The following is a 27,372-nucleotide window of genomic DNA, read 5'->3' as shown; positions in this document are numbered from 1 at the left end:
ATATACATATATTATATATATTAGTCTGCCTTACGTAGGAGAAGCCTAGGGAGAGCCAGTAACCAATGGAATTAAACAGCAATGGCAGACTAGGATCCAGAATTTCAATTTCTACCATCTTCCCACAGCTGCTAACTCACAAAAATCCTTGAGGACAAAAGCTATAAACTGAGGTGACACTTAGAAGCTGTAGTTTAGGGGGACACTGAACTGAATGTCTTGGGGTAGCTACAAAAGAAACCCTAACTAATCCTTAGCAAGACAGTCAAGACTCTTGGCTTCCCTGGCCCAGCCAAGCATATTTCTCTGTCTTCTTGCCATCGATGCTTCCAGACAGCGCTTCCCTCCCTTTGTGTATTCTCCGCCAGGAATGCTCTTTCTTCTCTCTCCTTGGAAAATGAACAAAACTGATTGTCCTTTGAGTCTCAGCTCAAATGTCACCTTCCCCTGAGTATTCCCTTAATTCTCTTAAAAACAACAGAACCTTTCATGCTTGTAGGCAGAGCGAATCACTCCCTCCATTCTGCTCTTAGAGTCTTATAGTCTCTATCATAGTTCTTTTCATATATAAGACACTTATGTTTAAGTCCTGCTTCTCCTATGATATGAGGACCTTAAAGTGCGATTGTTAGAAAGATGGGAAATTAATGTGGCTTCAATAAGTCTATCATGCCAGCTGGCCCTGTCAAAAGACTGCCACAGCCTCCCACTGAGCCGTGACACCAACAAGGCTAATGAGAGTATTTATTTCAAAGCAGATGTCTCTAGAAGCTCACTGCAAGTCAAGGAAAGGCTAGCTCGATCCCCACCCAATTACCTTCTCCTTTAGCTCCCCCCAGAGCTTTGCTCCATTCAGGAAATCTTTACCAATTGATTGAACAGAATTGGGCTGTCATTCAACAATGCTAATTTATGTCTGCCCCATACTAAGAGTTCAGGTTACAGAGACGGCAAGCAAACAAGAAAAAAGCATGAATAATAGCAAGCACATTTTGGAACCCAAAACGGTCTAATTCAGAGCCAGACTTGGTTATTTATTTACTGGCCAGTTGAGCTTGGCCAAGTCATTTAACTTCACTTTTCTTAGTTAAACAGGAGATAAGAACAGCTACACTACATGGATGCTGTAAGATTGCATGTGCCTGGCACTCTGCAGGAGATCCTCAAACTTCAGTGGCCTTTGCCTTTCAAGGAGAATTGATATCATAGGCATTAATCACGATACACCTTGAGCAGTGTTATATCATTTAAAAGTGCAAGGAAAGCATTTCGAATGGAGATGTTTGTTCTATCAGAGATGAGGGAGGGACAGCTCCCATCAGAGGAGCTGGCGGGGATATTCCATAGTGGGAAGGGAAGTGTAGCACAAAAGCAGCATTGTCCTATACCTCATCTGTGTCTTTGTCTGCTTCCAAATGAGTTAGCTTCTGTGCCCCCGAAGTTAGCTCAGGGATGAAACAATCTCTCCCTTCTGTGACAGATGACTGACATTTTTATTTTCCTGCCACACGAGAGAAAGTGCCTTCTCTCTCAACCAGAAATATGAAATAATCCAATTTGCAGCTAAGTTAACACTGAGAATTGAAATGCATTGAATTCCCAAACTTTGATTCTAAGAAGAACGTCAAGCCCCCACAACCCCAGTGTGCGTGACACACCTTGGAAAGTGTGTTACATGGAAACTGATGCTCTGAGGCCGAGACACACATATACCCTAGTGGGCATACGGCTGCTACAGGAATGCTTGGGCTCACCCGATGTTTATATAGCCACAGACGGTATAACTTAGACTCCCAGAATCCCAGAAGGTTACTATTAGGTCTCTCAAAGATGGATCCCTGATGGAAAAATTAGACCAAGACACAGCCATGACCCATTCAAGCCCACGGAGCAAAATCCTTAGCTTCCAGTTCTGGGGTACAGACCTCTAAGCTTTCAACCCAGCGGTCTCCTGCACTATAGTTACTCCCGAGAGACTGGTGTGTTTCCAGATTCCACACTGCAATCGTGAAATGTCTCACGTCTTACGAATTCAAGTAGGAAATGCTCCCTTTGGGTCCACAAGGCTGCTTTAAACAAGGCTAGCACTATACTCTCCTAGTACTAGGACCCCGAAGGTGGTAGAAATGGACTCTTAAGAGTAAGAAATGAATTTCAGAGATTTATCTGGTTCAACTCCCTTCTTGAATGTATTCACTAGAGTATCCAGCCATTCCAAGGGAATGCCTGCCATGGTTTGGCCACAATTCCGAGCTTCAGTGAGGAGAACTCTGCCTGATCTGTCTTTTAGGAAGACAGGAGAGGGGCAAATGGTGCTCACTTACTGAGCACACACCACTCACCTTGGACAAATCATTTGTCGTGTGGTGGCTAGTCCGCCAACTTAATGCAACCTCGAACCAGCTAGGAAGATGGCCTCAGTGAGGAACTGCCTGCCGGGAAAGGATGGCCTGTGAGCATGTCTGGCAGGAATTCTCTCAACTGCCTTATTGAATGTAAGGAGACCCAGCATGAAGCAGGCAGCACCATTCTCTGGTTCTCAGCCCTGGACCACGTAAGAGCAGAGAAGGCTGCTGAGACACACACTTCCGCTTCTCTCTGCTCTTGCCTGAGTGTGCTATGACTGACTAGATGCTTCAACTTCCTGCCTTGACTGCTCTTCCCCCCTCGAATAATGGAGTGTGACCTGGAATTGTGAGCTAAAATAAGCTCTTTCTCCACTAAGTTGCTTTGTCTCAGGGTCTTTTACCACAGCAACAAAACCAAAGCTGGGACAGCTCACATCGCTTCTGTGGAACACGCTTTGTAAAAATACGAGTCTCACAGGCTGAGCACCTCTCATCCGAACACCGAGAACAGAAGTCTCAGACCTCAGAATGTCCTGCATTTTGGAATATTTGCATGGACTTTCCTGGTTGGACACCCTTAACCCAAAACTCTAAAGTCTGAAACTTTTTAAATATCACATTGGTGTTCAGAAGGCTTGCCGTTCCATGCTTTCAGCTCAGGGTGTTCTACCTATACCCCAGTTTATAAAACAAGCAAACAAAACAAAACAAAAACAAAAAGATTTTGACAGCTTAGAAAACACGCCCAAGCTCAACTGACAAGCACAAGATTCCTTGTGTGTGTTCTCTGTCTTTTCTGCTTCTAGCACTATAGCTCTTTTGTACAGCCCTGACGGCAGTCTGTGCTAAGGCGTCACTTTTGAAGTAGAATGGCCTGCTGAACACCTCTGATGGCTCTTCAGTGCCCACTTGAGATAAACAGTCCGAACTGTTTAGCTGAACAATCAAGACCCTTGACAATCTGGCTCTACGAAGACTTCGAATGCCCACTTTGGAGGCACTCTTCCAGTGCCCCAAGGATGCCCAAAAGGATGCTTTTGTGTCTTTGTGTGCATCGTGCTTGCTGCCATCATGCCCTGCCCCTTTTTTTCTGCCTAAAGAAACCACGATTTTTCCTTTAAGGCTCCTTCAGATGTCGCTTCCCTGGTGAAGCTTGCTCATTCTCTTCTAGCGAAACCTTCTTTTCTCTACTTTCTCTGGTGTGTTCTGTGGGTTTCTGCAAGTACTTCTTTGTCTTGGTCTTGGTCTTTGAGGTCTACAGGCCTCAAGGGCGCATATTGTATTTTACTTTTCCTTACATCCTCAATTCCCAGCATCCAATATCATCAACGTTATAAAACCTAACAGGCTTAATCCTTTTCCACATTTGTTTTCAGGTTTTTTTTTTTTTTTTTGAGGGCTCAAGGCCTTGCCATACCATATTCTATTCTTAATTCTGCATATCAATAGTCTCAAATAGTTCATCTATTTCTTAGTCTCATATCCAGATTTCTTAGCGGCTTATTTCCAGGTACCAACTGGTCACTATTCCTCTTTCTATGTATGACACCTAGGTCAACACTCAGTGGCAGACATTTTTGGGTAGGCAGACAAGACTGTGAGACTCTGCTCTGTGGCCTGGAGGGAGTGCTCCCTACACCATGGCCCCACGTGGGAGCCTGCTCCTGCTTTATTTTTTCCCACTCCTCAGTAATCTAGTAAGGCAGGTGTTCTTTCTTCTGTTTTAAAGCTGAGAATCATAGCTATCTGGTTAACATCACAAGCCCAGAGCACACTGAGCCTTTGGCCAATACCTGTAGATCATTTTAACGTCAACTGCTGTACGTTACTATTTTTTGTTTCTAGTTGCCAGCTAGCGGCAGACTTCGGGGCAACTGAGGACAAAAAGGATCAGTGTCTTTAGAAGGGTACAAACCCAAAGCCCAGAGAAAAGGCATGCTGGATTAGTGAGCAGCTGCCCAACAATAACAGCTTTGAAATAAGACAAGAGCTTAGGTAGAACCTGGAGCTTCTCTACCACGTAGCTTCTAGGAACTATTTTTATTTGGTATTTTACAAGAGGGGAGAGTGAGAAAAGGAGTGTTCTAGATAAACAGCGAGGCCCAGGGCTCAGCTTGTCTCTGCAAAGCAATCGCGCTATCAGAGTCTGCACATCAAATGGGCCCCTGTGTTACAGGGAGCCGATAAGGAAAGGGCTTCTCTGGCCTGTGGCTTGGGAGGGGGAGGGTCCTGCTTTGTACCTCCATCCCACAAGCATTTACTAAGCAAGAGTTCTATTCCTGGTGTGAGGTGCAGGGGACGTGGTGAAAACAAAGCTCCCACCCGCTGAGCACAGCAGAAGACAGAAACAACATTTAGTTAAGCGACGGAAGTGTGTGTCCAGGCTACCAGGGCATCAAGAGGAGAGCCATTGCCCTCCTCCCCTCCCCCCGCCCCAGGTGAGGATGCAAGAGACATTCAGCATTTTCAGAGAAGGCACAGCTCATTCATGAGTAGGCGTTAACCCAGTGAAGATAGCTGAGAGAAGAAAAATTCCAGGTATGGCAAGTGCAAGAACAGAATGAAGTTTGCTCAAGTGTGGGAGGAATTACAAGCATCTGGAGGTCGAAAGTTCGAGAGTCTGGGGAGGCAGACAGGTTTATGTGCCTGGTGTGTGCTAGAGCTTGTGGTGAACTCTTGGCATGCTCTATTTCATGTGAACTTCACACCTTGCCGTGTGACCTTAATGTACCTCTCCAGGCCTCGATGGTAAAATGAAGACTAGCAAATTCTAAGGTACCACTTAAAGGATGGTATTCCCGAGTAAAGACATTCAAATCTATGATCTGTCTACCATGTTTACAGGGTAACTGACATGCCGCTCAGGCAGCATGTTGGTCTTATCCCCAAGACTCTCAGGCAGCATTCTCAAGAGGTCTCTGTTAAGTTTGGAATCGCTGACCATGCATATAACTCGTGTAGGATTTGGAAAAAGTAGATTACAATCCCTGCCGGGTAGGTGCACCGTGATAAAAGCCAGCAGAAAGTCAGATGGTGAGCTGTGGTCACTGAGAGCTAGGAGAGAGTCTGGCTGGCTTGGAGAACAGGGCAAGGCTTCTTGAAAGAAAAGGTTGCATTGTGGGAGGCCAGAGGATGCAGTGTTAGCAGGAGAGACTGACAAGGGCAATCCAGGCAAAGGTAACAAGAGCCCAGAAAAGTCCATGCATCTGTTCCCTGCATCTGCCCCACCCCACTGCTCACTCACTCCACCTTTGCAATTCTCAGCTGACATTTAAGATTCTCCATAACTAGCTCATGGTTCTAGGTCTCATCTACATGGACCCTCTGTTCTGGCCACATACAACCACTCATCATCTTCTAATTGATTCTCTAGTTTTGTGTTCCTTATTAGACCTCTCCAAATAAGGCCCCGCTCCCTTAACCCCACCCCAATTCAACTTTTCTCCCCAATTGTTGAAGGTCCATTTAAAAATCCTACCTTCTCTTTTCAACTCTTCTTGGGTCTCTTCCACACAAAATAGCATTTTGATTACATAGCCTTTGTGGTATTGGCGGTTTTTTATTTTATTTCATAGTCTGTCCCCGCTCGTTTCTAAACTCCTTGAAAAGGACATGCTATGTTGACATCTCTCCCAAGGATCTTACACATGGGGCCACTCAGTAGTTACTGACAGGATCAGCTCCTCAGTAAACATGTGGGCTCTGAATATTCGCAGTGACTAAGTGAACTTGCTGAAACTTACCACTTTGAATCCCGTTTTGATCTTCCTTTGGTTAGTCCTGCTCTTGCTCCCTAAACTCTGGCATGTGTATTGGCAGTCCAAGTCATATTCGGTTTCAGCATCAGAATCCGGCTAAATTTTGACAGAGGATGTTTCTACATGTTTGTGATGGGAGCCTGAGGAGGTAGCTAGCTGAGAAGACCAGATAGAGAGCAAGAAGCAGGTATGAGTTGCATTGGAAGTTTGGCTTCTTTTAAAACTCAGCTATGTTATGTAAATATGTATTTGTTTTAATCCCAAGTGTGAAATATTGGGCTTTTCGTTTGTCCGAGGCTGATAATTGCCTCGTAGAGGGGCATGGTCTTTGCCAGCTACAGTTAGTTTAATGCTGAGGACTCAGAGAGGGTGAAAGAAGGCCCGGCAGAGATGGACGGAGAGAAGGCTTTGAGAACACTTCAAGGGCTTCTCAGAGAAGGAAGAAGGCTGCTGCTTCATCTGCTGGTTAGCTGGACTGCTGGATATCCTGTCTACAAGATTGGTATTGCCCCCAAAACCCATTGACCCTAATCAGCAGGAACTAATTCTAAAGAAACCTATGTGCCATTTCCCTTCTAACCTTATTTTTTTCTACTTAGAGGGGTGGGATGGGAAGGAAGGTAGAGGCATTAAGGAACCCAAATAAAGTAGAGTTTAAAAACTAGCATGTGTCTCATGGTAGAAATCAAATCAGAGTTATGGTAGCACAAGCCTATGATCTCAGTACTAGGAAGGCAGAGACAGGAGCAGCATTAGTTCAAGGTGACCGAGGCTACACAGAGAGATCAAGGGCAGCCTACATAGTGAGACTATTTCCAAACAAAACAATCCATTCTAATGGTCCTGCAAAGAATACTTGAGAGTCACTATTGGGTCATATTTACCAAACTGTGATGTTGGTACACTGTTCTTTATAGATGAACAGACTTAGGGAGGTTTGGGGTTGGAGATATATATTGATAAGGTGCCTGTTCTTGTCATGTGGTATATCACGGGAGTCAGTGCTAATGCCTTCTCCTCTGTGCTGTACCTGCCAGTTCGCATCACAGTTTTCTGTGAGGAGGCAGTAGGTTCAGAGCTCCTAGTAAATCAGCTTTTAAAAACGTCCAACCCTTCTTCAGGTCCAAATTTGGAACACAGATGATAGGTTTGAACTGTAATGACCTCAGACAGCCTTGAAGCAGAAAAGCAGCCACAGAAGACACATAGGAAGATGTGAGTGGGGCGTTATCAGAATCCAGGAGGAGGCCACCAAGCTTGCATCCTTCTCCCCACTCCCTTTAAGTACCAGAAGCCACGCCTTTCCACTGCTTTCACCAGCTCTGTCCCCGGATCATCAAGAACACAACAGAAGTAAAATACTGTTCTTTCAATTGGCACTGACATAACAATCACTCCCGTTTGCTGGCCCTACTGGAAGGCTCTGCCAGCTTTAATTCCTTAATGTGGTACATATAACATGGCTTCCTAGCAGCCTTTCTTTAAAAAAAAAAAAAAAAAAAAGCTTTCATCTTGATTCATTTTCCTGTTTTTCTCACTCCCCATTGCTTCTGTTCTTCTTACTTATGACCCCAAGGTCACAGCATCTCTCTAGCTGCTTCCTGAGCTTTAACACCCATTGATGTCCTTAAAAAAATTCAAAGATTAAACAATTAAGGACATCTATAATGGCTGTATCCTGGGATACTAAGTGGAGTATAAACGAAACTCGTGTGTCCAAGGAAACCAGCCTCACTTAAATACTACAATGCACTACGACGTGACCATGAGGCGGGCGGGGGGGGGCAGTGAGCCTTTTGAGACTTGTCAGATGTTTTGAGCTGCATCTAAGGGAAAAGCAGGGAGCAGAAAGATAGTATACAGTTTAATTTACGTTTTAGCAAAGTAGTACGACATCATCCTTGCCAAGCCTTGTCTGGGCATTGGAGCTACAGGTGTGAATGAGGAACCTGGCTCTCAAGAAGCCTAGAAAGAGAGTTTGCAAACACAGCCAGTGACAGGACTTTTAAAAGGTTAGCACATTCTCAGGTTGAAGAAGGGAGATGAGAGAGATACAAAGGATGTGAGGAAGTTGGTGTGTGATAGGTTTTCTGTTGCTGAGCTAAGGGGCCTCATGGTAAGGCCCTTAAGGCAGTTCTCAGTTAACCCTGAGAAGCAACCACAAAGAAACGAATTCTGCCAGCAACCCAAGGTGTTCGCAGCAGACCTTTCTCTCACTGGGGCTCCAGATGCCCTGATTTCTGCTTTGGACACACTGCGCAGAGTCCAGTCACACCGGCCAGGGTTCTGACCCCCAGAGCTAAGACGTCATCAGCAGGTGCAGTGAGAAGCTGCTAAGTTTGTGTGAACAGCTCATGCGGCAACAGCACGGCTCTCACAGCTGTAACACACTTGTTCCCCTGACAAGGAGCACCTCGGATCCAGGCCGCAACCATCCCTGCAACCTAGGTGCCAGGGACTAACTAAAATTCCACTGAACAAAAGAGTGGGTAAGACTCAGAGCTGCAGACCAATACCCAGATACATCGTGTCCACTCTGCTTTTCCAAGGATGGGAGTGACTGACCTGACTCAGAAGGATCCCCATGGAAGCAGCACTCCCATCGGTAGGACATCTCAGGTGGCCTGGCGTACAAATCAAGCAGTTGTATCATAAGGAAATTTGTTTTACAATTCTTTGGTCAACACAATTGTATCATTTATCAAAGACAAAAGCGAATTTGGATACTAACAACACTGACGTGCTCATTTTTTATAAAAAAAAATGTATTTCAATCTTGGCTGATTCAAATGATGCTGCAGGATCTCTAGGAGCCGTGTGAAGGTGGAGAGAATCAGCTCCACAAAGGTGTCTTCTGGCCTCCACCTGCACACTGTAGGCGAGCCCCAGTCCCATCCCACACGCACATTCCATACACCCCAGCCTCCCCACAAAGAAGTTGGGTTCTGAATGATGTTTACATCGTAACACTCCCAGCAGAGCTGGAGTCTGAGGATTTTTATTTCCCCCTAACACATTACCTATACATGAAGTGCTATATTTCATTGCTATATTTCATTCTTCAAAAGCCTTTAAACTCCATTCACTAATTTCTTAAGAAATGTTTTATATTGTTTTTAACGTGAAAAGTATAACCCAGTAAAACTGGAAACGCTTAACGCAGTTAAAATCCCAGTCGAGTCCTCCCTGGTGACATACGCACCTCTCAAGCCCCCAACAAACCTAAATTCATGCTTTTTATTTTTTATTGTTATTTCTACTATGTGCACGTCCCTCAACAAAGCTGGCATTTACTTTAATGTGCCATAAGAAACACTTATACTACTTACTCTTTTTCATCCAGCATTGTTTCTGAGATGCCTTTACATTAGGATATATTATAGTTCAAGGTCAGGGCTTTCTTTAGGCTCTATAGGTCATAAGGCTCATTGTGTCAGAGTTGAACTATGAAGAAATTTTGTCACATGACTTTCCTAGGCTGTGAGGTTCTTTTCTTGATTCCTTCTGTCTGTTCAGTTGGCTTTTTTTTTGTATCAGGCTGGCCCAGCCCTCACTATGAAGCCAAGGACGAACAGCCTTGAGCTTCGGATCCTCCTGCCTCCACCGCCTAAGTGCTAGGATAACAGGTGTGTGCCATCATATCCAGCATAATTTTTTTTTCTTTTAACGATTCAAAATGTAAGAAAAAAGCTGGGGACGTGGATTAACAGGTGAAAGCATTTTCTGTGCAAGCCTGACAACCTGAGTTTAGTTCCCCAAACCCATGGGAAATGCTGAACGAGGTGGTGACCTCAGTGATCCCAGTACTCCTACTTAAGAGACGGGAGGCAGAGACAGGGGAGGGAGCACAGCTCTCTAGCCAACCAGCCTGCAGTGGGAAGCCAGCTAACCTGCGGTTCTCAGCAAGTGCAGCAATGGAAACAGTGACAGACCCCCCTGCCTCAAACGAGGAGAAAAAAGAGAAGCAACGCCCTAAAACGTGACCTCTGACCTCCACATGTACACTCTGGCACATGTGTGCCTGTTCTCTCTTTCCCCGTCTCTTCTTCCTCCTGCATACACAATAAAATAAATGACAAAATTTCAAATATCAAGCTGTTTTTAGTTTCTGTCCAAACACAAATAGGAGGGGTCAGATCAAGCCCAAGGACAATTGCTTGTTGATCCCGCTCCACATCACTCACGTTTTCTTCTAATTAGTCTTCTGCTATATATTCATTCATTTAGAAATAGCTACAAGTTGTCTTCCCGGTACTGTTGCAGATTAGACATTGATTAAAAGCATTCTTTTAAGACTTACTGTATAGATAGGCGATATAAATCATGTTACCCAGTAATAGGACAAAAAGTATTAAGTGCCCTTGGAGAAGATTGTATGGCAGGCTGTGAGAGCTAACGGGAGACAGCAAAGACCATCTGCAATTACAGTGGCTCAGAAAGGGAGCTCTCAACAGGACTGCGCACGTTCTTTGTGTGGCCACCACTTACTGGCATGACCCTGGGACAGTTCACTTCTTTTGTGCCTCAGTTTTCTTATCTATAAAATAGGAATCATCACTACTTATGGCACAGGTTTGTTGTGAAAAGCCGGTGTCCCATGGGTGAGTTAAAAGTCTGTGTGAAGCACCTATTAGTGCCTGGCTCAGTGTAAACAATGAAAACGGCTTCGACATTCAAGATCACGGAAGACTGCATGAATCAGGTGTTTAGAAGGTGGGGAGGACGCACGGTGATGGAGAAGAGTAAGTGGGAAATAAATTTAGAAAAAAAAGGCTGTGGTTATACCACGGAGGGGCTTGAATGCCAGGCTGAGAAGTTTGGATTGTGTCCCGTTGCTAATGAGGTCTTATTAAGTTTTATGAACTAGGAGACATGCTGGCAGGATCTGGCAGCTGTGGGCGGCAAGCTGGCGAGAATACAATCCGGAGTTAGGCAACCCCTTATAGCTACTTTATTGGACCTGGATAAGGACAGGAAGTAATTTCAAAACCATCATTATGGTTTGGCTCTTAAATGTCTCCTAAAAGTTAACATGTTGAAGGCTTCCTCTTCAGTGTAGCAATGTTCAGAGGGGGGACCTTTGGGAGATTCCTGGATCATGAAAGATCAAACCTTGTGAATGATAAACCAAGGGATAGATTTATAACTTAACGGGTCTGGGGAGGAGGGTTTTGCTTTAAAAGTGAGCTCTCGTGTTGCTTCCTTACCACACATATAAAAGCAAATGGGAGATGGCTCCAGTGGCTCAAGTGCTTGCTGTGAAATCATGAAGCAACCATGTAAAAGCTTGGCCCCGTGTGTGTGTGTGTGTGTGTGTGTGTGTGTGTGTGTGTGTTTGGCGGGGGTGAGGACATGCAGATCCCTGGGTTTCACAGGCTAGCCAGCCTAGCCAATTAGTGCGCTCTGGGCTCAAGAAATAAGAGGGAAAGCAATAGAAAAAGACATTGGATGCCACCCTCTGGCCTCTACAGGTGTGCTTATGGGCTTGTACACACACACACAGAAACACACACACACACACAACACATAGCAGCCAGACGAAGTAACCATGCATGAAGACCCCTGAAGTGGAGAGCCTAAATAAACGTTTGTTCCTCTCTTTTCTCTCAGGCACTCTGTCACAGTGGCAGAAAGCAGCCTATCGCAACGACCATCGTTTTACCCTTGGATGACTGGCAGGCTGGCAGTGTCTGCGTCATTACCTCAGGTGCTGAACAAAGATGGAGAAGGTTTAGGGAAGCCACGGCTCTACTTCTTAACCTGTGAAGCTGAAGGGCTCTCCACAAGGAGCTGCATACTAGGAATGGAGCCGAACCTTAGCAAGTCTGACCAGAGGGCTGATGATGGAAGCCAAACACTCGAGTCAAACCTTTCAACAACTTGAGACAGGCACCTGATACTCCCTACAGAGCTTTCTCTTTGTTTTATTGTTTTGCTTTTTGAGGCTGGGGTCTCACTACGTAGCCCAGGCTGGATGTGAGCTGGTGGCTTCCTGCCTCAAGTGTTGGGAGTGCCACCACACGTGAAAGAGAAGGAAACGGGAGCCAGAGCTGGCAAGGTCAGCTCCGTAGTTTATAACCGACCACTGTGCTCCATTGCCACCACGGCTAGCCTTTCTCAGCACTCCACCCCAAAGAGCCTGTCAGACCCTTGTTCAGAGACCTTGGTAAACCTGATTACTTACCTTCTCAGTTAGGGTTTCTATTGCTGTGATCAAACACCACGACCAAAAGCAACTTGGGGGAGGAAAGGGTTTATTTGGCTTACACTTCCACAACATTGTCCATCTCTGAGCAGCAACCTGGAAAAACACTGCTTTCCTGGCTGGGTCTTCAAGGCACAACCAGCCTGCTTTCTTATACCTCCTAGGACCACCTGCCCAGGGTTGGCACCTCCCACATCAATCATTAATCAAGAAAAAGCCCACACAGGCTTTGCCTACAGGCTAATCTGATGGAGATAATCCCACAACCGTCATCCCCGCTTTCCAGATAAGTCTCGGTGTGTTTCAGGTTGACAAAAACCAACCAGCCCTTCCCCTAACACTCAGGCAAGGGGCACAGCCCCTTGAAATCGTGTGACCTTGGATGAGTAACGTCACTTGCTTGGACTTCAGTTTCCACGGGGCTAAAACATCACCCATGAAACGCAATTGTTGGGGGTGGGGGCAGGAGGGGGAGCATCACTAGAAGAACCCGGGTAACCACGTCTGGCACACCAAGGTTCAAAGTCCACTGTGGGGCAACCAAGAAGGCCCGCTTTCGTTAGCGCTGCTGCATCCCTTTGGGGCGCACACATTTTCTCCTCACGGCAACCTTCCCTCCCTTCCCCCCCCCCCCGCCGTGCACTGGAAAGAGAAAAGGTGCGAAGGGACTCCCGTAAGGTCACTCCACAGTCAGCCACCGGGATTCGAACCCGTCAGAGGACGTTTCCCCTCCCTGTCCTCTTCCCCGCTCCCGGCCCCACTCGTCCGGGACACTCGGGCCGCCCCGTGGATCCGGGCGCGTAGGGTTGGCCGGCCGCGAGGCGGGAGGCGCGGGGCGCGAGCGGGGTCGCCCCTTCCCGCCGCCCCCCGCGCGCGCGCACCGAAGCCCAACGGCCGCGGCGCGCGCCACCTCGCGGCAGGAGTCCCTGGCGGGCGGGGCGGGCAGCTCTCGCCCCCGCCCCCCGCGCCCCGCCGCCGGCGCCTCGCTGGAGCCCCCCGCCGCCCGCCGCCGCAGCCCCAGCCGCTCGGCTCCGCTGAGCCGCCGCCCGCCCCTGCCCGCGTCCTCGCTCGCTCCCTGCGCAGCGGAAACATGGCGGCTGCAAGCGAGTGAGCCGCCCGCGCCCCTCGCCGCCGTCGCCCTCAGGTAAGCGCCTCGCGAGCCCGTGCCCCGGGGGCCAGCCCACGCGGCGAGTCCCCTCCCGGAGACCCCCGGGCTCCGGGTCCCCGGCCCTCGGGTGGCCGCGTCCAGCCGGCCCGAGCCCGGGCGGCCTGCGCGGCATCCGCTCGGGCCCAGTGTCCGGCGGCGGCGGCCTGACGCGCCGGGGTCGGCGGGGGTCGCGGCGCGGGAGCCCCCCGCACAGAGCCCCCCTCCGAGGGCTCAGCCGGGCTGGGGCGGAACCGGGAAGCCTGGCTCGGGCCCAGTGCGGGGGGCTCTTTCGGGGCTGGTGGGACGCGTCGCGAGAGGAGTTGCCTGGCTCGCAGCCTCGGAAGACCGGGGGTCGAGGGCCCCGAGTGCGCCGAGGGCTTGGAGCTGTCTCCCGGCGTCCCGGGCCGGGGGGGTCTCAGTGTGCCACCTGCCCCTGCCCGGGAGCCCGGCCAGCACCCTGGGGTTTCATCAGGCTCTGAACCTCAGGCAGCCGTGGAGCACAGCAGGGAAAGGGGTTCCCAGGCAGATGGGTGGACCCCAGAACATCCCCAAACGCGAAGAGAAGTAAGAGTCATCCAGGTCCTCCCCCCCACCCCCCGCGCCCCAATCCTATTCGGAATGGAAGTATGTTAAAAAACAAAAAATCCCAAATAATGCCCCAATAGTTTGGCGAACCTTTTGGGACGCCTCTCCCTCCTAATACCGTTCCAAAGTAACCCAGTCTGGCCCTGGATGGATTTGGTTATAGGTGGAGAGAACCGGCTGTCTCCCATCTTTCTGCTTCGTTTCCGTTACGGGCAGCTGTTAAAGAGTGAAGATAGTAATCATAGTAATCGTGTCCCCTGGGTCTTGTTTTGGCTAACTCCCAATTCCTTTACTCGGTTCTCTTACTCTCGTCTTTGATCCGCTCCTTTGATGAGCACTAGTTTACCCATTTCGCCCTAACAGAAGAGCTTATTGTGAGCAGAGAGGCCAAACTCGATTGTTTCTGGAGGAAGAGCTTTGACCCTCAAGGACTGACCTTCTTAAATAAAAAGTACTCTCCCTTCCTCATTTCTGTGCTCTGTTGAACCTAGGGGGTTGGGGGTAAGGGAAGGCTGTCGAGTAGTCTGTGTTCACTCAAGCTAAAAGAGATCATCCTGGTTTGTGGTTTCTCTGCTTTTGAAAAACTGTCTGTGAACACTTCATCAAGTGAGCTAACGTATATCAAAAGATTTTACAGTGTAATATATCATGCAAATAAAAGATTATTATTTTTGCTCTAAAAAGGACTGAGACCTAGTTTGGTGCCAAAATGCAATTCAATATTTGCTTGGAAAGAGAACTTCCTTATTGCAGTGAACTCCGTGCTTTTTTTCCCCCTGCCAACAGAAGGCCTCAACTTGTGGGGGGAAAAAAAAAAACAAAAAAACACTTTTTGTTGGTCCTTTAAAAGCATTCTTTTTTTTTTTAGTTTAAATTTTCTTAAGTCACTTAACCTTGGTGATACATAGGGTTAAAGTACTTAAAAAGGATCTTTTCTCAATTTCTCAAACCCTTTCATAAGCAGCTCTGCAAACTTAAGCCAGTTAGAGAAGTGATGGCCTTGTAGATAAAATGCTAAGCTCTGTGCCTGGGAGTTTGTCAAGTTCTAAGGGAAGTTTCACTGTTTTTATAACTAAGGCAAGCATATACCAGCAGTCAGAATTATCTTTGCTCTTATGTCTTTGTTTCTTGAATTGGTTAGTGGTTTTAAAGGTTGTAGCACATATGTCAAATTTAAAAAAAAATATTTTTAATTTTGTGTGTGTGCGTACACACACTTGAATGCAGCTGTCCACAGAGGCCAGAATCAGATCTCCCTACAACTGGAGTTGCAGGCAGTTGGGTTAAGATAACAGTTGGGTGCTTGAAGCTGAGCTTGGTTCCTCTGGAAGAGAGGTATATGATCTTAAGCACTGAGCCATTTCTCCAGACTCATGCATATGTTAGAATTTGATTTCTGCTATGTTTGTACAAATGCTGTTTTACTTTTGTATAAATGGGTAAAAAAAATTTATGTAGCACCATTCTGTAGAGAACCCTATAGATACAGAAGTCTCTGAATCCTCCAGTGTAAGGATTCAGAACTCAGAAAAGACTTGTTATGAAGATTACAATGAAATTTAAACTGTCATTTATTGTTTATAGTTATACTTTATACTTATTTACTGCCATGTGTTAGGCTTTGTGTTATGTATAGTGCTCAGCTGGCCACACAGATACTTTCTTGTCATTGTGGAACTGGATCGGTGTGCTTACATAGAGGTTAAGCATTGCACACAGAATGTTCTGGTTGCCTAAAAGTGAGGGCTCATGAACTAACCAGGAATTGAAGAAAGGCTTTGGGGAGGGGTGAGTCCAGGCTCAGGTGATAAGAGAGCTAACAGGAGAATATGTTTCAGAGAAAGTAGCATAGGTAAAGGAAAAACAGGAGAAAAGGAGTGAACCACACAAAATCACAGCACTTTGTGACTGCCAATAATGTCACAGTAAAGATAAAATGTAGTAAATTATTACAACAGGCAGAAGCTGGTTGTGGTGGTCCTTGTATATATGAACACTGTGAAATTAATTCAGTGGCTGATGTTTTTTAATGACTGAAAGACTTACTAAAAAAAAAAAAACTAGACATGGTTGAAATAACATTAAAAATGGTCACAGAGATGAAAAGAAAGAAATTTGAGAAAACTTATGAGATCTCATGTCAGGTGGAAATGATTAGTGTTATACCCAGACCTTTGGCTTGGATTGTGGTATCATTAACTGAAACAGGAAACATTTGAAGATGGTTTTTAATTTATTTACTTATTATTTTTAGATTTAGTAATTTCTTAACTTAGAGCAGAGGACAAAAATAATGGAAGTAATATGGAAGAAAAGAGATTGCAGTCAGAAAGTGAAATATTAGTTTATTATTATTAATAATAGAGTTGTCTGATGTGGAGCTGTAACCAGGTATGTATGAATGTGTGTGTGGGGGGAAGATAACTAAACTACAACAGAAGTGAAGGTGAGCGAAGTGCAATATGACAGGGAGCTGTGAGGCCAGCATATATTGACTGTGTCATGTGTGAATAGCAAAGTGATTTAGGATGATGGGATGAGGAAAAGAAGCTTGTGACCCAGGTGCAATAAAGATAAAGGATTAATTGAGGAGACGACACAGGAGGCAGCGGGGCAGAAAGTGGTACTGCCAGATGGCACACACCTCAGAGCAGGACTTATAGACACAGGAATCGATAAGTAATGTTGTTTGTTTGTTTGTTTGTTTACTTTATCCTTCTTACAGTCAGAGTTCTGATCTCTTCACTTTTATTCAGGACTCACGTCAACTATTGTTTGCACCAAAGAATATTTTTTGAGTCTTGGAAAATAAGGGCAAATGCCCTATATTGAATCCTTTCTGCCCATATATAATGACAAAAGGGTTATTCTCTGATGCTTGGTAGGTGCGTAGGAAATAATTAGATAAAGCAGGGAGGCTATCCCATGTTTTTGGGGTGGTCTAGTAGAAAGAGCCTAGTTTTTGGGTTTAGAAAGACCAGGATTCAAAGCTAGCCTCTGTTACTTTCTAGCATTATAACTGTAAATACCCTGATATATAAAAAGAAAACAAAAAATTGTATTTTATAGAATTTCACAAAGTTGACATAAAAACATAGGCACTAGAAAAGCAATTGGCCCTTCCTATGTGTGAAGTGTTACTTTCTAAATTTCTATTTTTAATGAGCTTTGTGTTTCCTCTTACCAAAACTATTAGGCAAAATACAGGAAGTGTTATTTTACCTGAGGGAGGTAAATGTAGCATCGTGTAGCAGTTCAGAGGAGAGATCATTTTTCAACATTTGGAAGCAAGTTTAGTCTTCACATTCAAGATACATTTTCTTTGGGCCCTGGAGATCATATTTCAGTAGATTTAATAATCATGTCTAGCTACCAAGTATTTTAATTATAGAGTATTTTTGTTTAAAACTATTAGCTTTGACACAGATTTGAGTATTGTATTTGCTTAAGTCGATAATGGGTTATGTGGCTAGAGAGATGAACTTGAAATATTCAGTGAAAGCCTTGACACTGTCAGGTTTGAAATTGGTTCTGTATATATCTGCTCTACCTACGCCAGTTTACCGTGTGTTCATTTATAAATATTACTTCAGATTTTTGTTTGAAGTAAATAAATTCTACATTTGAAAATAAGTCCCCCCAGTGGGCCAACTTCAGGTTAACAAAGTAACTATTATGGTTTGTTTTGAAGCTTAGTTTAATCCTTGCAACCTTGTTTGGTAGATAAGCTCAATCAAACTCGGGATTTTGTTGGTGAATGATTCTCTTTCCCACCATACTGATTTAGAGTTAAAACAGAGCCCAGATCTCTCAGCTCAATATGAACTGCCTAGAGGCAGATCACTTTGATTCTCAGATACTCGGCTTCTTTATATAGTGACGGAAGACATAGCTATAATGTTGAATTAAGAGAGTTTGAGTAAAGTTCTTGGCAGTTATTGGCCACATAAAGTACTAAAATGTTGGGTCTCTTTCCTCATCTGTAATTGATACCTTGGTCAAAGCTTTAATGCTAACTCTAGCTATCAAGGCCTTTCTAGAACTAATTGTTGTGATAACGTTATAGTTGGACAAACCCAGCAAATCTTGGTCTCCCAGCTTCTTTAATTATTTGTCAGCTTTGGTATTACTATTCTTGCCTGGCCTGACTTCTTCCTCTCTCTCCTAGGCCTATTCCCAAACTCCTGTTTCTTGTGTTGTTGACCATTCCCCTGGTGGCAGTATGTGTACCCCCTGAGTCCTGGGCAAGGGTATTCATTATTCTGTAACCCTTTTAAATACAGCTCTTCCTTCTATGTTCATCTCAGTGGGAGAGTTGAGGCTACCTCATTTTTCTGTTACCACTATTTCCAGACCATGCCCTTTCCTTCTTGTTAAAAATGCCCATGGCTTTCTGGAATCGATGTTATGTTGCCTTTTTAGATCCTCTTTATCATTTAGGAAATGACACACACCGTCTCCCTTACCACCTCCTTCACTCTCCTCATTCTGTGTGGCTTCATTGTTCCCATGGATGAGTTTTCCTCTAAAACACTGGCTTCTACTCAAGAGGTCACCTCCATGCGAGTGCGCTTCCTGATGTCACCTCATCACCGGAGCTGGCCCATCTCTAAAATGATAAATGAAAGCAGGCAGCTTTGTCCAGAATTTCCTTTTTACCTGGCCTTTCATTATCCTCACTAGATCTGTTCCTTGATCTTACCGCTGCATTTCCAGTTCAATTTTCTTTAGCATACTTTTTTATTCACTCTCTTGCTGTTAACCTCTAGTATCATGGTCATTTCTCTGTCCCTGTTTGACTGACGTCATAAACCTTGTTGACTCAAACTAACCTCTTTCATTGTCTGCGTCAGTGTTACTGAACCTGAGACACTGATTGCTGCCACTGGCTTTTACCACATACTTACTTCTTTGCCTTATTTTCTGTGATGTCTTGTATAAAAAAAAATACTCCCTTTTCAGTCTTTCACCTCCTTGATTTTTCTTCTCAGTCACAACATGGCCAACTGCTTAAAAATGTAGATATTATGAAAAGGATATTTATCTCATTTTCCTTCTAGGAAAGTTGCTTTAAAATATATATCTGTATTTTTGTACATCTGCTATTTGGCGAATCTGAATCTGTGAGCCCTGTCTTTTCCTGGTCTCTAACCCTTTCTCTCTTCTGACTCCTACATGCATGCACGCATCCACACACACACACACACACATACGCACACGCACACGCACATATTAACAAAATAAATCTTGTAAACTGCTTACCCTTTATACACAAACTTAAGTTGTATACACTGGGTATATAAACTTTCTCATCTTTTTAATACATTTCATTTTAGGTGTGTGTGTGTTGGTGCACACGTGAAGGTCAGAGGTGCTGGGATTTAAACTCATGTCACCAAGCTTGGCAGCAAGCACCTTTACATGCTGAGCCATCTTGCAGGTCCTCACTTTTATGTTTTCACTATAGCTTGGCTTAATGAGGTCTGAACCTTCTTAGGAAATTGATTTCCTAAGCTGAAAAGTGCAACATTGTAGTACCTAGTAGGTGCTTTAGTACCCCAAGATTTCTGTTAGTTTTTTTAAAATTACATAGTATAGTCTATATGAAGGATCTCTGTACGTCATGTTACATTCATGTATGTATTGATTTATTATTGCTGCTTATATCAGTTTCCCAAGTACTCATGAGATAGTAGTTTTTTTTTTTTATTTCAAAAATAAAAAAGACAGATTTAAAGGTTTTGGAATTTGTTCCAGTCACCACAGTAAAGTAACAGAGGTCCTGGAACTGCTTTAGTCAAGGCCATCTGTTTCCTCCTTGGTACTCAAGTGGGCAAAGGTATGAAAGGTAGCAGGTTCCTGCCATAGCAGTGTTTTACTTTCATGATTATCCCCTCTTCCTTAAAACATTTTCTTCTCCCCTTGGGGTTCAGTGCCCTTCAGTGTTTGGGTACCTTGCCTGCTACATCACTGCATGTAGTATTTAGGTGAGAACTCTCCCACTGAGATGAACATAGAAGGAAGAGCTGTATTTAAAAGGGTTACAGAATAATGAATACCCTTGCCCAGGACTCAGGGGGTACACATACTGCCACCAGGGGAATGGTCAACAACACAAGAAACAGGAGTTTGGGAATAGGCCTAGGAGAGAGAGGGAGAAGTCAGGCTAGGCAAGAATAGTAATACCAAAGCTGACAAATAATTAAAGAAGCTGGGAGACCAAGATTTGCTGGGTTTGTCCAACCATAAGGTTATCACAACAATTAGTTCTAGAAAGGCCTTGATAGCTAGAGTTAGCATTAAAGCTTTGACCAAGGTATCAATTACAGATGAGGAAAGAGACCCAACATTTTAGTACTTTATGTGGCCAATAACTGCCAAGAACTTTACTCAAACTCTCTTAATTCAACATTATAGCTATGTCTTCCGTCACTGTATAAAGAAGCCAAGTATCTGAGGATCAAAGTGTTCTGCCTCCATGTGTGCCTGTACACCAGAAGAGGGCAGCAGATATCACTATAAATGGTTGTGAGCCACCATATGGTTCTGGGAATTTAACTCAGGACCTTTGGAAGAACTGCCTGTGTTCTTAACCTCTGAGCCATCTTTCATCCCCCTTACATTCTCTTAACAAGCAAGTGCTCCCTTGGTTTCCAAGCATACCTGCATATTCAGGACCCAAACCCTTGTGCAGCCCTGGTATTTCTTCTGAGTGTTAGCCTCTGGGCCTCTGTTTACCTACCCATATGTAGCTTCACAAAAAGCTGTCAGCCATAGCTCCCTTGGTCACTAAGCTACCTTGTTTTTGTCATCTGTCACAACAGTACTAGCACATTAATATCTACCTTAGAGCAGTTAATGCTTAGTTTTGCCTAGGAGTTACGGAGGTGTTACAGGTCACAGTAGGAGGATGGAAGGTGTGGAGAAGGGCAGATGATTATAGCTGCAGAATATTGACAGATGTTTTGTACATCTTTTTAAATTTGAAGTGTGCACTAATCCTATCAGTGGGATGCCAGACCTTGTCAACAGCATTTTCTGATAAGGAACTGAAGTGCAGATGGAGGAAATTATGTACCCAATTGCAAATAGCTAGGAAGTGACAGACTGACTCCTCAAAGCCAGGTCTCACTACACTCTGTTTTGTCCAGAGTGACTATTGCCTCCTTTGTCTTCTTTCTAAAACCTTGGTGTATACTATTGAACTATTGAAGTAATTTTCTTAATTTTTGACACTGATAAAAGCTGGTATATTACTTTTACCCTTAGTGTTTATTATAAATATTATACATCTTTAAAATGAAAGGATATACATGTATTTTTATTTTATCTGCAATGGTTTTTGCTACTTGGCTTATAGCTTTATTCCCAGGTGCTTTCTTAGAATGCTTTATTAGAGTCACTTTACCCCATGCTTATTGTGCTGGCTAGTTTTATGTCAGCTTGATACAACCTAGAGAGAATCATTTGGGAAGAGGGAACGTCAGTTAAGAAAATGCTCCCAACATACTGGCCTGTGGGCAAGCCTATGGCACATTTACTCGATTGATGATCGATGTGAGAGGGCCTAGCTTACTATGGGCAGCATCACCTCTGGGCAGGGTGGTGGTTCAGGGTGGTAAAAGAGAGCTGGCTGAGCAAACCATAGTGAGTAAGCCAACAAGCAGCATTCTTCCATGGCCTCTCCATCAGTTCCTGCCTCCAGGTACCTGCCCTGGCTTCCTTTGATAATGGCTTGTGATAAGGAATTATAGGTAAGATGAAATAAACCTTGTCCTCCCCAAATTACTTTAAGTCAGTGTTTTATCACAGCAGTAGAAATTCTCAGTAAGACACTTACATAAGCATTTTTCTGGTGCATTTTTAACAAGGTGTAAGACTTTTAACTATTGTATCCTATGAAGTGTGATAGAAAACAGAAGAGTCCATATATTCACTCTTGAACAAATAATTTGAAAGTTTAGACTTCCAATTCTGATTTTGTAGTACCAGTTTCCAAATCATATTACATTTATTTCTTCAAAGATAAAGCAAATTATATAGTGAAATCTTGTAAAAAAAAATTAGGAGTATAAAAACTTGTTTGAAAGGTCATAATCCCAAATTAAGAGAATTTTGCTCTTAGACACATTTTTTTTAATTTTTTAATTTATTATTTATATAGTATTCTGCCTGCAAGTGTGCCTGCGTGCCAGAAGAGGGCAGCAGATCTCATTATAGATGGTTGTGAGCCACCATGTGGTTGCTGGGAATTGAACTCAGGACCTTTGGAAGAACAGCCAGTGCTCTTAACCTCTTGAGCCATCTCTCCAGCCCTAGACACATTTTTTTTTTTATTTGTCCAGGCTTTCATTAATCAAACAAATATTTGTGTCTAATACTTATTTGTGTCCAGACACCATCTGTGCTCTGTGTGTTAGGGTTACTATTGCTATGATGGAACACTATGACCAAAAGCAACTGGGGAGGAAAGGGTTTATTTCTCTCACAATCCCATCTAACAGTTCATCATTGAAAGCAGTTAGGGCAGGGACTCACACAAGGCAAAAGTCTGGAGACAGGAGCTGATACAGAGGCCACAAAGGAGTGTTGCTTTTACTGACTTGCTCACCCTACTTTCTCAGACTAGGGGTAGCACCGCCCACAAAATGGGTTGGGCCCTCCCCTGTTGATCACTAAATTTAAAAAATACCTTACAGATGTCTTATGGAGGCATTTTTTTTCAATTGAGACTCCCTCCTCTCTGATGACTCTAGCTTGTGTCAAATTGACACAAAACTTTCCAATACACTATGGTAAAGATGGATGCCATAGTTAAAAAATGAAAAGATAAGTCATACAGTCGAAAAATATATCTGTACACTTAATAGGTAATATTAATATAATAAAATGCTTTTTAGTGGGATTTTTATTGGATTAAAACAAGAAGGTAGATAAGACAGACTAAATGTTTATTAACCATTGGACAGATTAAATTCTTACAAGATTCCATTTTACACCCATCAAATTGGCAAAAATGAAGCCTTGCAATATCAAAAGTTAGTGGAGATAAAGAGCTAAAATAACTCTTGGATACTGTTAGTGAGACTAGTAATTACACAACCACAGCAGAAAACAATTTGGCAATATGTGTTGAAAGTAAAATGCTATACTCATAAACCTCACCAGCATGGCTGCCTAAACGTGAGCTGAACAAGGACAGCAACAGTAGACAGAGGGCTGGGATGGTGGGTGAAGGAGCGAGGAAGGCCAAAAGACCTCATCCTACTCAGTTACAGAAAGCTGAGAGTGGGAGAAACAGTCTTTACCAGGGAAGAGGACGCCAACTGGTTATCCAATACCAAATGGTCAGCCCTGAAAACATATATATGGATAACATTATGCAAACTAAGCAGGTTGTATTAATGTATTTAGGAATATACATATATGTATGTAACAACAATTAATGATGAAGGGCATAAATTTGAAAGTGAGTAAGGAAGGGCAAATGGGAGGGAGGAAAGGAAAGAGGAAAATAATGTAACTATAACCTCAAAAAGTAATTTAAAAAACAAAAAGAAATACTCAAAAATATTCACACATGATTATAGCAAAAAAAAAAAAAAATCAGGTGTGGTGACACATGCCTTTAATCCTAGCACTTAGGAGGCAGAAGCAGGTAGATCTCTGTGAGTTCAAGGACAGCCAGGGCTACATAAGAACCTGTCTCAACAAACAAACAAACAAATGAAAAACTAGTTCAATATCTATCACTAAAAAAATAAAAATCTTGATACATTACTTTATATATTATATTATATAATTACATGATAATAAAAATGAGTAAATCTCACAACAGTTTGAGCAGAGAGTAAATTTCAGAAGCTGAAGTATTTCAACTATGTAGTGACTATATGTATCTATTCATTATACTTAAACATATGATCTTGCCTTTGTGTTTTAAATAACATACAGCCCTTTTTATGAGTGTAGTCCAGGAGGAAGATACCAGAATATGAAAAGATATTAAGTTGAATCATACAAAATTTCTAGTTTTATAGGTCTGAAGTAGCCTAATACAGGCTGTATTAAATTATCTAAACTCTTTGAATTAGCACAATGCTTGGGTTGAAATACATTCAAATTACTATGAAAACACAAAGGTGAGACCAGTCTGCCACGGCAGAAGAGGAAGAGGACATTTGGAAGCCTCTGTACAGAGAACAGCGAATGAACTCTGAGAAAGAGTCAGCCTTTCAGATAGGAAGAGACAAAGACCCCTTTGAATGGAATAGTGGAGGCCAAAGAAATGCCTTGGAGGAAAGAATTAAGAGGAAGAACAGGTATAGCAGCACTCATCCATGTAGCACTGAACTGCTGCATAGAATTTAAACAGTTCGCTTAAGGTCATGAGGGGAGCTAAGGTAAAACTAAGATTTGTACCCTGGCAGCCTGGGACCCAGAGTTTATGCATATGGTCAATAAGCTTATAATAAGCAAAATCCGTAGGAAGTAGTGTTTGGATGTCAAGGGAAGAACTAGTAAGTTAAAAGAGAATAGTCATTGGTGTGAAAACCACGAGGTAGTCAAAACAAAAATATCACAAAGACAGTATTGACTTTTTAAAAAGTCATATGCTTTAAGTACAGGACACCAAGATAATAGAGTCAGAGCTCTCTCAAAATGCTAATTATTCAACCTACCACTTCTTTGGGCTGGTGATTATAATCCTGTTTAATTGAGATGATAGAGTCAGATAGTATTCAAAAGAGATCTCTATTTTTAAGTGTTTGGTGTGTCAACATGAAGAAAGGAATTTTTATCCTTTGTCATCTGTAATCAGTTTCACTTAACTAATCAGGCTTGATATTGACGATTTTGCTTACTCTGTACCTCCTGATTTTTAACAAAAATAGAACTTCTCATATTGTTTTTAGTAGATTTCAAGACAAAGTAAAGGGTTTCCAGATACTCTAAAACAGCATTTCATCCTTAAATACTTTACAAATGAGAGGATGGAAGAGAGCTTTAAAGCAGAGTTTAACAATCTCTAAATTAGGATCTGGAGATATGTTCAGTGATTAAGAGTGTATATTGCTCTTACAGAGGACCTGAATTCAGTTCCCAGCACCCAATACTGGGTAGATCACAGACTCCTATAACTGCAGCTTCAGGGAGAAACCAATGCCTCTAGCTTCTGAGGGTGCCTGCACTTGTGTGAGCATGTACACCCACACACAGATACACCCAGCTTAAAAAAAAAAACAACTCAACAATCTGGACATAGTTGTATATTACTTGGTGGTTAGAAAGGTCCTCTTCAATCCTAGTCTTCCATTTGCTGGCTCTGTGATCTAGGCAAGGACATTGCAATGGTGATAGCAACGATCTCTTCTAACTCAAGTTCTGGGACTGTTATTTGTTCAGTGACAAAACTGAGGCCCAAAGAAAGGAATAGCTTGGCAAGGGCATGAAAGCTAGACTCTGGTTCTGTCAAATCTTACCCCCAAATTTGGTAAATGAATCAACAGATATTTCATTAGCTGCTATATATCAGGCATGAACTAGTTATATGAAAAAAAGCATAGGAAATTGCTTCAGAGTTTATCCAGTATATCAAAGTGGCAACCAGCTGTGTTTGTACATATCTTGTCTTATTCTAGAATGTAGTTATAGGACACCTTTTCCATGTAAAGTACTAAACAAAGGAGAATAACATTACTTGAGTATGTTGGCTATCTTTCAGATACATTGAAAAATGAAAACATTTTCACTAACTGCATATAAGTATTACTAGTTCTATTTTATATGTTAAAAAAAAAGACCCTAGGACTCATATTTGGCCACATATAAGAAATATATGCACAGGCCAGCCTGACTTAACCCCATTGCCTTTTCCATTTACCCATGTACACTGCTCCCAGCATTGTTCTATAATTTTAGGACTTTATCAGTCCGTTTATGAGAGTTAGTTAGTTAGTACATGTATGTTTATTGAGTATGTATTATTTCATCAAACAGTGTAGGCAAACTAGAATCCTGATGTTATAGTTTGGGTCTTAAATGACCTCCCAAAAGGCCCATTTGTTAAAGACTTGCTCCCCAGATTGGTGCTTGTGGAAACTACTGGAACCTTTAAAATATGGTCTTAATGGGAGGTCTCTGGGCTATTGGGGGATGCCTTCAAAAGCAGTAGTTGGACCTCAGTACCTTCTGTTGGAGGTTGGTCTGATATCTTAGGGTTAATAACCATTATATAGCCCAACACTTTTAAAAATTTTACTATATCAATCTTTTCATTTTTTTTTCCTGCTTTCTGTCACAAGGTAGACAGCTCTGTGCTGCTACAACACTGATCTGCCTTGCCACAAGCCCAGAATGAGAGACCAATTGAATATGGGTTGAATTCTCTAAAACTGAACCAAAATAAATTTTTTTTCTTCATTAGTAGATTGCCTCAGGTATTTGTTAGAGTGATAGAAAATTGATTAACATCTAAGTAGAAGAAAAAGCTTCAATAATCAATCAAGATTCTGTGTGTGTGGTGGTGCCCATGCAGGGTGGTATGCATACATATGGAGGCTAGAGAAAAACCTTAGGAATACTGTCCAGCCTGCTCCTGAGATGGGGTCTTTCATTGATCTGGAGCGCCCATTTAGGCTAGGCTGGTTGAAAGCCTAGGGATCCTCTGGGACCCCTCCCACATTATCGTATCTGGCATCTTTAAAACGTGAGTTCTGGGGATTAGAACTTGTTTCATAGAAAGCACTATTCCAGTTGAGTCATTTCCTCAGCTTGAGGTTGATTTTGAATTTGAGAAAAATGTATCTTTTAAAGACTCAATGTTCATGTTTTAATAATTCCAAAATTTCTGTGCCTTTTCAACCTTTGGTCTGCACCCACTTCCCCATCTCAACCACTTACTTTCCTAATGATACAAAGGAGGATGAGGTGGTTTCTTCCCTTGGGGACTTTATTACCAGTTCGTTTGGCTGGGGTTCTTTTGTTCTATTAGGCTAGAAATAGTGGTTAGGCAAAGCAAAGCTCAAGGGCTAGTCTTTGGCAAGGTACAGTTAGCATTTGACTGCAGAGGACATGGCGGTAGGCAGATGGAGAAGCAGCAGACCTTCTGGTGTTCCAGCCCTCCACCCTTAGTCTACAGTGTTCCAGCTCCCTCGTAGGCCTGGGAAGTTGAGATTCCCTAGCCCTTGGCAGTCCTGGTGTCAAGACCTAAGCGCTTGTCAGCTTTCAGGAGCACTTCAGGTAACTAGGGGCCTGCAGCTTCTCTTCTCTGGTTCTTTGCAATTGTCGCTTCTTTGTCAGCCTCAATTCTGTCCTCTTTCTACTTCT

The 27,372-nt window shown here is 43.4% G+C and overlaps 1 protein-coding gene across 4 annotated transcripts in view; it reads left to right on the top strand.

Moving 5' to 3' along the window:
- The first annotated feature begins 13,290 nt into the window (after positions 1-13,290).
- Scmh1 (Scm polycomb group protein homolog 1) overlaps positions 13,291-27,372 on the top strand; it is a 130,750-nt gene continuing 116,668 nt past the window's right edge. For 2 of the 4 annotated variants that reach the window (XM_060379681.1, XM_060379676.1), the window contains exon 1: positions 13,294-13,455. The gene's annotated coding sequence lies outside the window, so the exon portion shown is untranslated. Of the gene's footprint in view, positions 13,456-27,372 lie in introns of all 4 variants that reach the window. The other 2 variants (XM_060379684.1, XM_060379682.1) reach the window with 2 other exon arrangements.

The sequence above is a fragment of the Meriones unguiculatus genome, chromosome 3 (assembly GCF_030254825.1).
Source record: "Meriones unguiculatus strain TT.TT164.6M chromosome 3, Bangor_MerUng_6.1, whole genome shotgun sequence".
NCBI lineage: Eukaryota > Metazoa > Chordata > Mammalia > Rodentia > Muridae > Meriones > Meriones unguiculatus.
The sequence above is the reverse complement of the archived record's forward strand: the minus strand, read 5'-3'. Positions and strand labels throughout refer to the sequence as shown.